Here is an 11,336-nt window from a genome sequence, read left to right on the forward strand (position 1 = left end):
CTACTTTTTAAAAACAAAACCCAAGCCAAATAGGACTTTTAAGAAGCTCTTAAAAAAATAACTTTTTTTTAAAAGAACAAAATTTTTAAAAAAAGATCTTAAAGAAAAGCTTCAGAGAGAAGCTTTCTCTTTGCTTTGTTTTGAAAACATGTCAATTTTTCGAGAACTACCCATCTCTCAATCAATCTCCCTATCCTTTCCTTCCCTCTGTAAATCACCATTCTCCAACGCAAATTGTGATCTCTTTTTCCTCTACTTCTCTCATCTCCTTCCCTTTGCAAATCACCATTCTTTAAAGTAAATTACGATTTCTCTTTCCTCTACCTTTCTCTACAAAGACTACTAGAAAAAAAAAAAGACCCAACAATAGAATAGTAAAATTTAGATTTTTTGTTCTTACAAAGATTAAGTAAAAAGAAAACCCCAAATTCAAAACTACATTAAGATACTATTTAAAGGTTTTCTTTTTTTTTTTCACCAAAATGGATTTTAACGTCAAATAAATCATTTCCTCTTTTTTTTTTTTTCATTTTTGAATAATTGAAGCATCATGGTCCGATTGCTTGTTAAAACAACAAAAATCTAATACTAGTACTACTATACAAGTTTGAGAGATTTTTTGTTTCTTTATGAATTTTTTTGATTTTAACATCTGAAATCGTATATAAAGTTGAAGCAAACTTGTTTCGCTTTAGTTTATTAGGTGATTGAAGATGGTATGAATACCTTTTATGGTAATTTTAACCAAAATTAGAGCTTATATAATTTAATTTGTCTAACAGCTTACTAAACAACTTTAGCTTAATTTTGAAAAGTTATTATTTTTCATAAGAGCTTCAAATTGTTTTTAAGCTAAAAAAAAGCTAAGCCAAACAAGCTCTAAGTATTTTTAAAGTTGACTTTGTCAATTAATTCATTGAATTGTCGGTCCAAGTAAGATAATGTTAGAGAAGGAGTGACAAACACCAAGTTCAGGAATTTTTGAAGCTAAATGCTATAAGTAACTTAATGAATGAAAAGAATAAAGGAGATAGTTCATGACATAAGGACTAGTTAAGAAGGGGATAATGCATAGCAATTAATAGTGGTTCAGTCATCTTAAACTCATTTATTACCATTACAATCATTTTTAACGATTTTCAATCCTAACTTGTTGAGAAAAGCCATTCGATCAAGTTAAATAACATATTAGAAAGTTAAGAACTTTTTCAATTAGTAAGATTAAACTTTAGTTGTTTAATATAAAAAATCTCAACTAAGAGAAAAAAGAATGCTATACCCTATGCCTTGGATGTCAAAATCACAAGGCATATGAACCTTAAGTATCAAATTCTTCATTGCATCAAGTAAATGTTGTAGCAAACCTCAAGTTATGCACTTGTCCAGGCTTTACTAGAAATCCACACGAATGTCAAGTAAAGCAACTCTAAAAGAGATAGGGATTTACTTATGTTACCAAGCCTAGAACTAGCTAGGGAGAGGCTCTTGTTTTTTCTCTTTTCTCTAAGAGATGCCGAAAAACAGCCAAGAAAAGGGGAGGAAGAGAAGCTTGCTAATTCACAGAGTTTGGAGGCGAGGTCGAAGATATTTAGGGTTTTGGGAAAGATGCTACTACGAATTCTTTTTCTTACTTCACATTTTTTTCCTAGCTTGGCTTTTAGGTTAAGATACATCTTAAGTGCAACATAAGCATGGCATTTATAATAGCAATACCAACCCTAGTAAATTGCCCTAATTTAATTGAACCCTTTCAATTAAATCTTCAAAGTTCAAAATTTCTTTGCAATTAAGTCTAATTTAATTCTCTATTTTATTTTTGCTTTGTCATCATGTATGTGTGTGATTCATTATGTTCTTGACAAGTTTACAATAAATATAAATTATAATTCTAAGCTGATTAGGATTAGATGAATCAAGCTCTTTTTGCATTCATCATCAATTCCCAAATATATTAGTTCATATTTATAGGTCTTGAGTAACTATTAGTAGTATGTCATGACTACCCAAATGTTAAGAAAAGTCAATGAGGTTTGACTTAACCCTTCAATATTCCTTCTTACAGTGTAATTCAATTCTTCTTCATACAATGTCCCAATTAGACATAGAACATAATTTAGAGTCTACTCTATATATGTCATTATCATTTTAGTTCTTGAAACTTGTACTTAACTTCATAATGAAATTTGAAAAACTTCTATTATGAATCTTCATCCTACTTTGGCCAATGATTTTCTTGAGTTAAAACAAGTCAAGAAACAATGAGATATCTCTTTTAAAATCACTTAGGGTGATGGATTCTTTATTGATCATTCATTTATTTATTTATGCTTTATGCTATACCTACTCTCCACCTTATTGTACATCCTTGGTTAGGACTACCTAAGATAGTATCAAAGTAAAACAATTCACACATAAGATAACCTGATGATTTCAAGGCTAAAGATTGCTTACATTATTGATATGAGAATATATTCCATAAACATTTGAGTAAACTATTAAATGAAATTTTTATGGTGGGTCATCTTTGTCATGACCTACACCTAAGGGCCATGATTGGTGCATGAGCCCAGCAGGTGGGATCCGTTAGACCTAAGCAAGCCTCAAAATTATCATAACATAAACGAGCAAAAACATATGTTCTAGATGGTTTACAATCAAAGACATATTCATTTGATAACTTAGATGTTCAGAGACTTAATCATTTGCCCCTTGGCACATAGTTAATACAAAAGTGTTTTCACACACACATTATTCACAGAGCCATATCTTGGCTAGCATAATGGGTCCATCTCGTATAACAAACTAATAGAGTTAATGACAATGCAATGCCTACATACTTTGAAACAAAGTGAAAATAAAGTTCGAAGTGGGACAAAGTTTAAAACCAAATTTAAAGTGCGGAATGGACTCAGACTTAGTGGAATGGGCTCGTCAAGTGAAGATGCTTACTAGATGCCAAAATATTTTTCTACAAAATAAAGCTAGACAGTTTACTCCCGCTCGGGGATCTTCCATGGCCTATTGATTTGCACAAGGTGACAATTAAATTAGGGTGAGCCCTTTCATAACTAAATAAGTGTGAGTGGAGGAAAATCAAGCCATAAATGGAGGAGTTTATATTAAAACAAATAGTTATAGAAATGTGCCATATAATGCATTCATAGCGCAAACAAAATTATGGAATAAAGCATCTCAAAACAGATAGGCTTATATATGGGGATTGTTCTAATATCTCATATTACATACTCAGATGTTCAACTGTCAAATATTATTTTCCCTCCGATCATTTAATTCATGCTAGTCACTAACAGATCTCAAATGTGCATCAAGTATGATCAATATTCAACTTCCAAGCTTACTAGCCTTTGATAACATCAAGTCATTCCCTTAAAGTGCATATCAAAACTTACCATAGTTACTAACCAAAAACAATATATTGCTAATCTTAGCTAATTCATCAACATGAGTATAAATAAAATATAGCTAACTTAAGCTTACGTTTAGAGTTGTCACTAGTGCCATACGCTCAAACATTTCAAGTTGCAAAATGTAACAGATTTGAAGCCACATAATTCTTACCTTAAACCTTTCCAAATGGATAATTAGTCACATCTCATATGCTCGTTAATAATTACATAGTTAGATAACACAACATAGTATTCATGGAATTGTATCATCATATACAGAGCATAATTAATGAGTGGTCCTCCCTATACATAAACAAAGTCATCGTAGAGTGACTAGTTGATGAAAATTAAATCGCGTATGATGCCAAAGTAGTTTACGGAGAAACAGATCATGCTTTGTGTCGAAGCATTTGGTGGAGAAATAGATTGCTCACAGTGTCGAAGCATCTGGTGGAGAAGCAGATCATGCACGATGTCGAAGTAGTTGGCAGAGAAACAGATCACGCTTGGTGCTAAAGAAACCAGCGGAGAAATAAATACAGTTCTGAAGCAGCTGGTGGAGCACAAAGTCACAGGGGTGGACACCACAACCATAATTAGATCAATGTTCGGGATTTATAACTAGCGGACGGAACATATATCCAAATTCAAGGCCATCATAACATTAACATCTCATGTATTCAATTTCACATTTAATGATCATAGCTTAATAAGCCTCATATGCTCAACCAGTTTAAACATAAATTTCCATATGCTTCCACTTATCAACGTATATTGATTCTTAATTGGACCATTTATCATGAATAGACTACTCCTAAATACATGACATAAATAAGCCTCTTATGCTTAACCAGCTTAAACATAAATTTCCATATGCTTCCACTTATCAACGTATATTGATTCTTAATTAGACAATTTATCATGAATAGACTACTCCCAAATACATGACACAATCTTATACATAATTGTGGCAAGCTTAATTAACCTTAGTATTACACAAACAAATAGTTCATTGGTCACATCATTCAGGTCAACAAATCTTATGACTGGGAGTACAAAGATAGAGCAGAACATACTTGCCACCACGTGGCTCACAACAAATCAAACAAACAGATCAAACATATTTGATGATTAAATATTTTCGAAGAGGCTTGATTCCTATTTTCAAAGCATACGTAGGTATATACATACATATAACTTTCAAAAGCTTTTATGAAAACTTAGAGCATTTCTCAACAAAGTCAAAATTCATAGAATTTAAATTTAGATAATTGCCTAGGCATTTTACTTTTAGGCTAACATAACAAAGTATACATCACATAGCATCATTTATGTTGTCACATCCCATTTCTTGGAGGGATCGTAATTAATGTATGAACCTAGACGAGTATAACCCGTTAAGCCTAAGCAAACCTTTTACCTTAAACATCCTTAAACATTCATCATTACATACGGAAGCATCACATAACATCCATTATCATACATTTTCATCATGCATACATTTCATAAAACTCATTGCACAACTATGAAACTTCTCAACTTAATTGTACAAGCTCAAAATTTTCATATATATCATCAAGTGCCACTGTTATAGTACACAATAACATTGAACATTATCCACACCCTTGGGTGTCCATACAAGCTCTCGAGCTATCTTCATAATCTCATAGAAACAATAATCAATGTAAAATGCCCAAACATTGGCAATAATAACATAAACATATTCATAGTCTATAAATATCAACACAAGTACAGACTGACTTGTTAACAAAACATGACTTGACCTCTAGGTTGCAAATGGCTACTAAATCACCTACCAAAAGAGGAACGGATCATGTCTCTATGACATTGGTTGCTATCAAGTGCTATTAGCTATCACTAATTTGAAAACAAAAATAATTGGAGAAAATAATGTGTAAGTCACAAAGACTCTGTGAGTGGATATAGGAAGGGGTAAGCTCAGAGATAAAAGTATTTCATAAACATGCACTTGTAGTCTCATGCCATTCATAAACAATTTAATCATAAAGTTCATGAAACATGGTATTTGTAACGACCCAAGTCCAACCACTGGCCCAGTAACTTTTTGGGCCTAAACCACTTGACCCTCAAAAACTTAAGCTCAAGTTGCTAGTAGTGGTGNAAGTCCAACTACTGGTCCCGTAACTTTTCGGGTCAAAACCACTTGACCCTCAAAAACTTAAGCTCAAGTTGCTAGTAGTGATCGGCTTGAATTGTTATATAGGTCTTAACAATCACATTCACATCAGATGTGAGATGTTAGGCATCACAATATAACAATCTAAGCCCACCACTACTAGCAACTTGAGCTTAAGCTTTTAAGGGCCACGTGGTTTAGGCCCAAAAAGTTACTGGGCTAATGGTTGGACTTTGGTCGTTACAAATGGTATCAGAACCTGCGCCAGTCCGATGTGAACTTTCACATTACTCTGGTGAGATCTTGGTTCTGTGGATGTGATGTGTGACCTTGATGAGGACATCAAGGATTTGAGTGGGTGGGATTGTAATGCCCAATATCCCACATCTGATGTGAATGTGATTGTTAAGACCTATATAACAATCTAAGCCCACCACTATTAGCAACTTGAGCTTAAGCTTTTAAGAGCCATGTGGTTTAGGCCTAAAAAGTTGCTGGGTCAGTGGTTGGACTTGGGTCGTTATAGTATTTAAACATATTTTAATAGAATTCTCTTGAAAACATGTTGATATAAACTTTTAGAAATCTTTAGCTTTGAAATTCTCATCAAATTCACTCAAACAACCTGTTTTGCACCAACAATAGTAAAATGTATTGATACATTTCACACAGAAAACCTTCTGATGCATTCTGTTTAAAATGTATCGATACATGATCCATATGTATCGATGCTTTCAGCCTAGAACCCAAATTTTTGGGCAAAATACTTTCATTTTTACCTTTCCTTAAGTTCCTTTATCTCTTGGGACTTTCTTAAAGGCTTAGTTCTCTTAACTAAGCACATTCTCATGCCATCATGGAGTATAAATCATGAATAATACTTAAACAACATTAGAATGCAACATACCATAAACATAATAACTATGATCTTTCCATTAACATTAAACTCATACTTTGTAATGGTAAGTTCCCCATCAACCTTGGGCCAACAACGTACAGTCCCATTGCACCTTAAACATTTATGATGTATCATAGGAGTGAAGTCATCACTTGCACCCTATGAGAGTGGAATCAATCACACTCATAAAGTTTTCATACTCACAGCATTAGGTATGTGGAATGTCTTTTACATACAAATTTACTTATCTCATATAGTATATGGAAAAATAAATCATATACATAATCTCATGCATTCATCATGCCTTTTCAATCATTTCAAATAGTATATGGAATGTACATCATATACTTAATTTCATGGCATTAATCATGCTTTCTCAATCATGTCATGTAGTATATGGTATATACATCATATACATAACATAGCATCTTAGATGGGAATCCATCATGCAATTCATCATACATTTCATACATCATCATATCTAACATACACATCATATCATCCATGCACTAATCATAAATTATATCTTGTACCCATATTAGTTTGAAGACCAGAGAAATTGAGTACTTTAAACAATAAGGTGTTTGTCCCCCTTTGTTGAAAACTAATACATAGTAAAATATTGACATGCATAGTAGATTCATAAACGTTTTGAAAATCGTTATTTCAATCATATCACAATTACTAACAATTTATTTTCTTAGAAAACCATTTTCATCCTTGAAACTCAAATATTTTGATAAACCATTTTAGAGATATCATTTCAACATGTATAAATAATCATTTTCATAAAAATCATGCTATCTTTACATATCAAAATTATTTGAAAGTAGTGTATCCACTAACCTCGATCGAAGATCCAATCACATCCCTTCTCCTATGATTTTCTTGGAGTTTTTGATTGTTCCTATCACATATAATCATAGAACTCAGTTTGTAAACTAATAACCTTGGATTAGTCATTTTAGAAGCTTTCAAAAGTTACTCGCTCTTGACTAAGTCTACTTTCTCTCACTAAACCCATTCTAAAGTCACTAAATCTTCCATTTGTACCTTATATGAGTGTAGATAACTGGAAAAGTGACAAGACCTAAAACTTTAATTCCCCAATAAACTTTCTGGGCCAAGAAACAATATTTCTAGAATAAAAAAGATAAGCTTTTAAGGTTTCAAAGCATAAAAATGCCATTTTTATCATCAAATCTCAAAACCAAGCTTAAAAACAAAAAAAGAAATGATTTTTGCTTAAAACTAAGTTGAGAGGGTTTTGGGAGAAAGTTACTTTTGAAAATGCAGTTGAAGGTTGCTAACCTTAAAAAATGTGGGATATTTATAATTTTAGAGTGAAAATACCATTTTGCCCTTTTTATTTTTTTTGAAAACGACGTAATGTATGGATACATCAGGCAAATGTATCTATATATTGTGTTTTGGATAAAGATTCTATCGATACTTTTGGCCATATATTGATAAATGTTCATAAAAAACCAAATTTATTGATATATTCTTACATGTATCTACACATGTTCTTCAAATCCCCTTTTTGAAAAGATTTTGGGCTAAACCTATTCATACATGAAGGTCATGTATCAATACTTTTGTTCTAGTAAGGAAATATACACTTAGAAACTTGTCCAATTGGATTTTTCTTCAAACTAAACTTTGTACAACAACTCAAAACATTAAAACATGAAATTTTCTATATATCAAACTAAGTTTCAAGTGTTCAATGCAAATTTTATCTTGTTCATCTAAGGGTTTTTAACGTAGAAATCCTACATTAAGGTGGGATTTCACATATGTATGTATACATTACCAAATCATAGTTTTCAAAACTAAAGCTCCACTCACAGTGAGAATTTGGTACTTCTTTAGTGACTAATTTTGAATTCTTTCCTCATCAACTAATTTTCAAGTACAGTAAAAACCCCCTTAAGCTCTAACTCTCATTTTCACAAACATACATAGAATATAAATAGTTACTTCTTAATATTCAATTACTTTTCCAACACCGAACTTAGCCTAACTTCTACTTACTTAATATTCCAAACTCAACTTCAAATTCTTAAGTTTAAAACACTTAAATCCTTACCTTAAGTGCCAATCTAAACCATTTTAAACTTCTTAAATTGGCCAACTTAAGTGGAGTACACCTTAGTTGAATTAAAACAAATCTTAAAGTTATAAACCATTTAAAAGAGAATTTAAGTTACCAAGAGGCTTAACCTTACCTCAAATATGGTTTTCCAAACTCCCAAATACCTTAAATGAGCTCTAAGAACCAATGACGGAAGTGGGGTTTCCAAAGCAATTGAAGATAGCTAAACTTTCCTTTTGTTTCCAAATAAGCAAAATGCCTAAAGCTTTTTTAGTTTTGACTTTTACATGCATGTATTGATAGACTTGGGAGTCTATTGATACATTCTTATGAATTTCTTTCAAATCTGTTGATACATGTGTCAATGTATCGATAGAAATTTAAAAGAATGCTCTTTGCCTCAAATCTATCGATAAATTGGAAAATTTATTGATACATTTTTCATAGAATGTCCTTTTTCCAAAACTATCGATACATTTGGTAATTCAATTGATAAAAATTCAACAGCATGTCTTCTAGTTCAAATCTATCGATACATTCTCGAATGTATTGATAGAAAATTTACAGAATGTTTCCCCAAGGCTTTTTGCCATAAATGTATTGATAGATTTGTAAACCTATCTATACATTTTCTCCACAAGGTAAATTTCTAACACTTTCAACTTCCTAACTCCAAATTTAAACCTTCCAAGTCATTTCCTACTTTAACCACACCATTAATCCACCATACTACTCAAAATTCAATGGATATGTTCAACATATAAGTCCAAAGTTTCAATTAAACTTCAAACCACACAATTCATCAATCATATTTTAATATTTTTGGCTAAGTGTCATGGTTCATATTTTTTTTATAGACTTATGCACACATACAACATCATCCAAAATCCTCAAACATGCTCAAAATTTAGAGTCACTCTCCATAACATAGACATATCTTTAAACTCACATGCACATACATCAAATTTCAAGTTAACTAATCAAGTAGCTTAATCAACATCTTACATAATCTATGTCAAAGTCGGGGGTGTTACAATCTTCAATGAACTTGATCTCCATAGTTCTATCAATGAAATCGATTGCTTGCTCTATAAGTAACAAACCCATAAAATCTTTTTTATCGAGATTTTATTTTCGGTCTTCCAAACAAGATCAACTCCTAAAAATGTTTTTCAAAAAATGTTTTATGTCAAAACAAACAGACCCTTAGTTGATTAACTTTTTTCTGGGCTACCTCTAGTTCTGAATTCTATAGTGTTAATTAACTAACTTCCTTTATTAATCGAGTAAGTAGTTTTTTTTACCTTGTTCTCATTAATCATAAACTTGTTTCTTTTCAAGGCCAAGGATAAATGTAATATATATTTTTTGAAATGGTAATGTTATCATTTCATTCATTAAGAAGAGAGAAATCTTACACTAGAGTTGGTGTAATTTTTCTCTTTGTTGATTACAAAATAAAAATGTGCCAACAATGGACAGACTTTTCCCATGTAATCTATACATTAACTCACCTAATAACCATAAAAAACTAGCTCTATACAATTCTAAACAGCCAATTGCACTCTAGAGCAAAACTCCACACTTATGCCCTAACCACAATTAACCACTTTCACATGATAACCCAACATTATCATACCTAAACACATTCCAATCCAACGAAACAATCACAAAACTAGACATGAATGCCATAAATCTCCATCATCAACTCAATGTCCCTAATTATCCCACAATTCCAATATAGAAGCATGCAAAAAGTCAAAGTCATAACATAGGATAACAAAATAATCTTCGCATCATTCCATCTCGTACACACCTGAATTACACCTCAACTTAATTATGTGACTAGCTTTAAACCTAGCTATGGACCACTAACAACTCATTTTTTCGTTACACATTAGCTTTTGCCAACCTATTTGCAAAATTGTTTGTCGAACGGGGGGTGTACACAACAGACCAGCTTTGCAACCTTTTTTTCACATTATTAATAAAGCTCATGATATTTCTCAACCTTCAAGAAGTTGGCTTTAGATTATTGCACCACTTATCGCATGTTTGGTTCGCAGAAGAGACAGAAATGGAATAGAATAGCTATTATATGGGAATAGAAAGAGGTGAGAATAGAATAAAATTGTTATTATATAGTTTGGTACGCCAAATGAAATAGGGCAAGAATAATTATTATAACTTATTCCAGTGTTTGGTTGGTAACAATAACTTTGGAATAAGAACAGAATAGAAAATAAAAAGACAAAAATACTCTTTATTATACATATGATTATTTTATTTTATTTTATTTTTTAAATATTAATATTTTATTTATAATCTAATCGTTAACATTATAAAATTATAATATTTTACTTATAATTTAAATGTCATTATGATTATTTATTTTTAAATATTAATAATTTATAATTTATTTAAAATATTAAAAATTGATAGTTTAAATATTAATATTTTATTTATAATTTAATCGTTAATATTAAAAATAATAATATTTAATTTATAATTTAAATGTTATTATGAAATTTACATTTTATTTACAATATTAATAATATATCATTTAAGTATTAATATTTTATTTATAAATTAATTATTAATTTTTTAAAATATTAATATTTTATTTATAATTAAAATATTATTATGATTATTTTTTTATTTAATTTTATGTTTTAAATTTTAATAATTTATATGTTTATTTAAAATATTAATATTTAATTTATAATTTAATAATTAATATTATAAAATACTAATGTTTTATTTATAATTTAAATG

The sequence above is a fragment of the Theobroma cacao genome, chromosome 1, assembly GCF_000208745.1.
Source record: "Theobroma cacao cultivar B97-61/B2 chromosome 1, Criollo_cocoa_genome_V2, whole genome shotgun sequence".
In the NCBI taxonomy this organism is placed as follows: domain Eukaryota; kingdom Viridiplantae; phylum Streptophyta; class Magnoliopsida; order Malvales; family Malvaceae; genus Theobroma; species Theobroma cacao.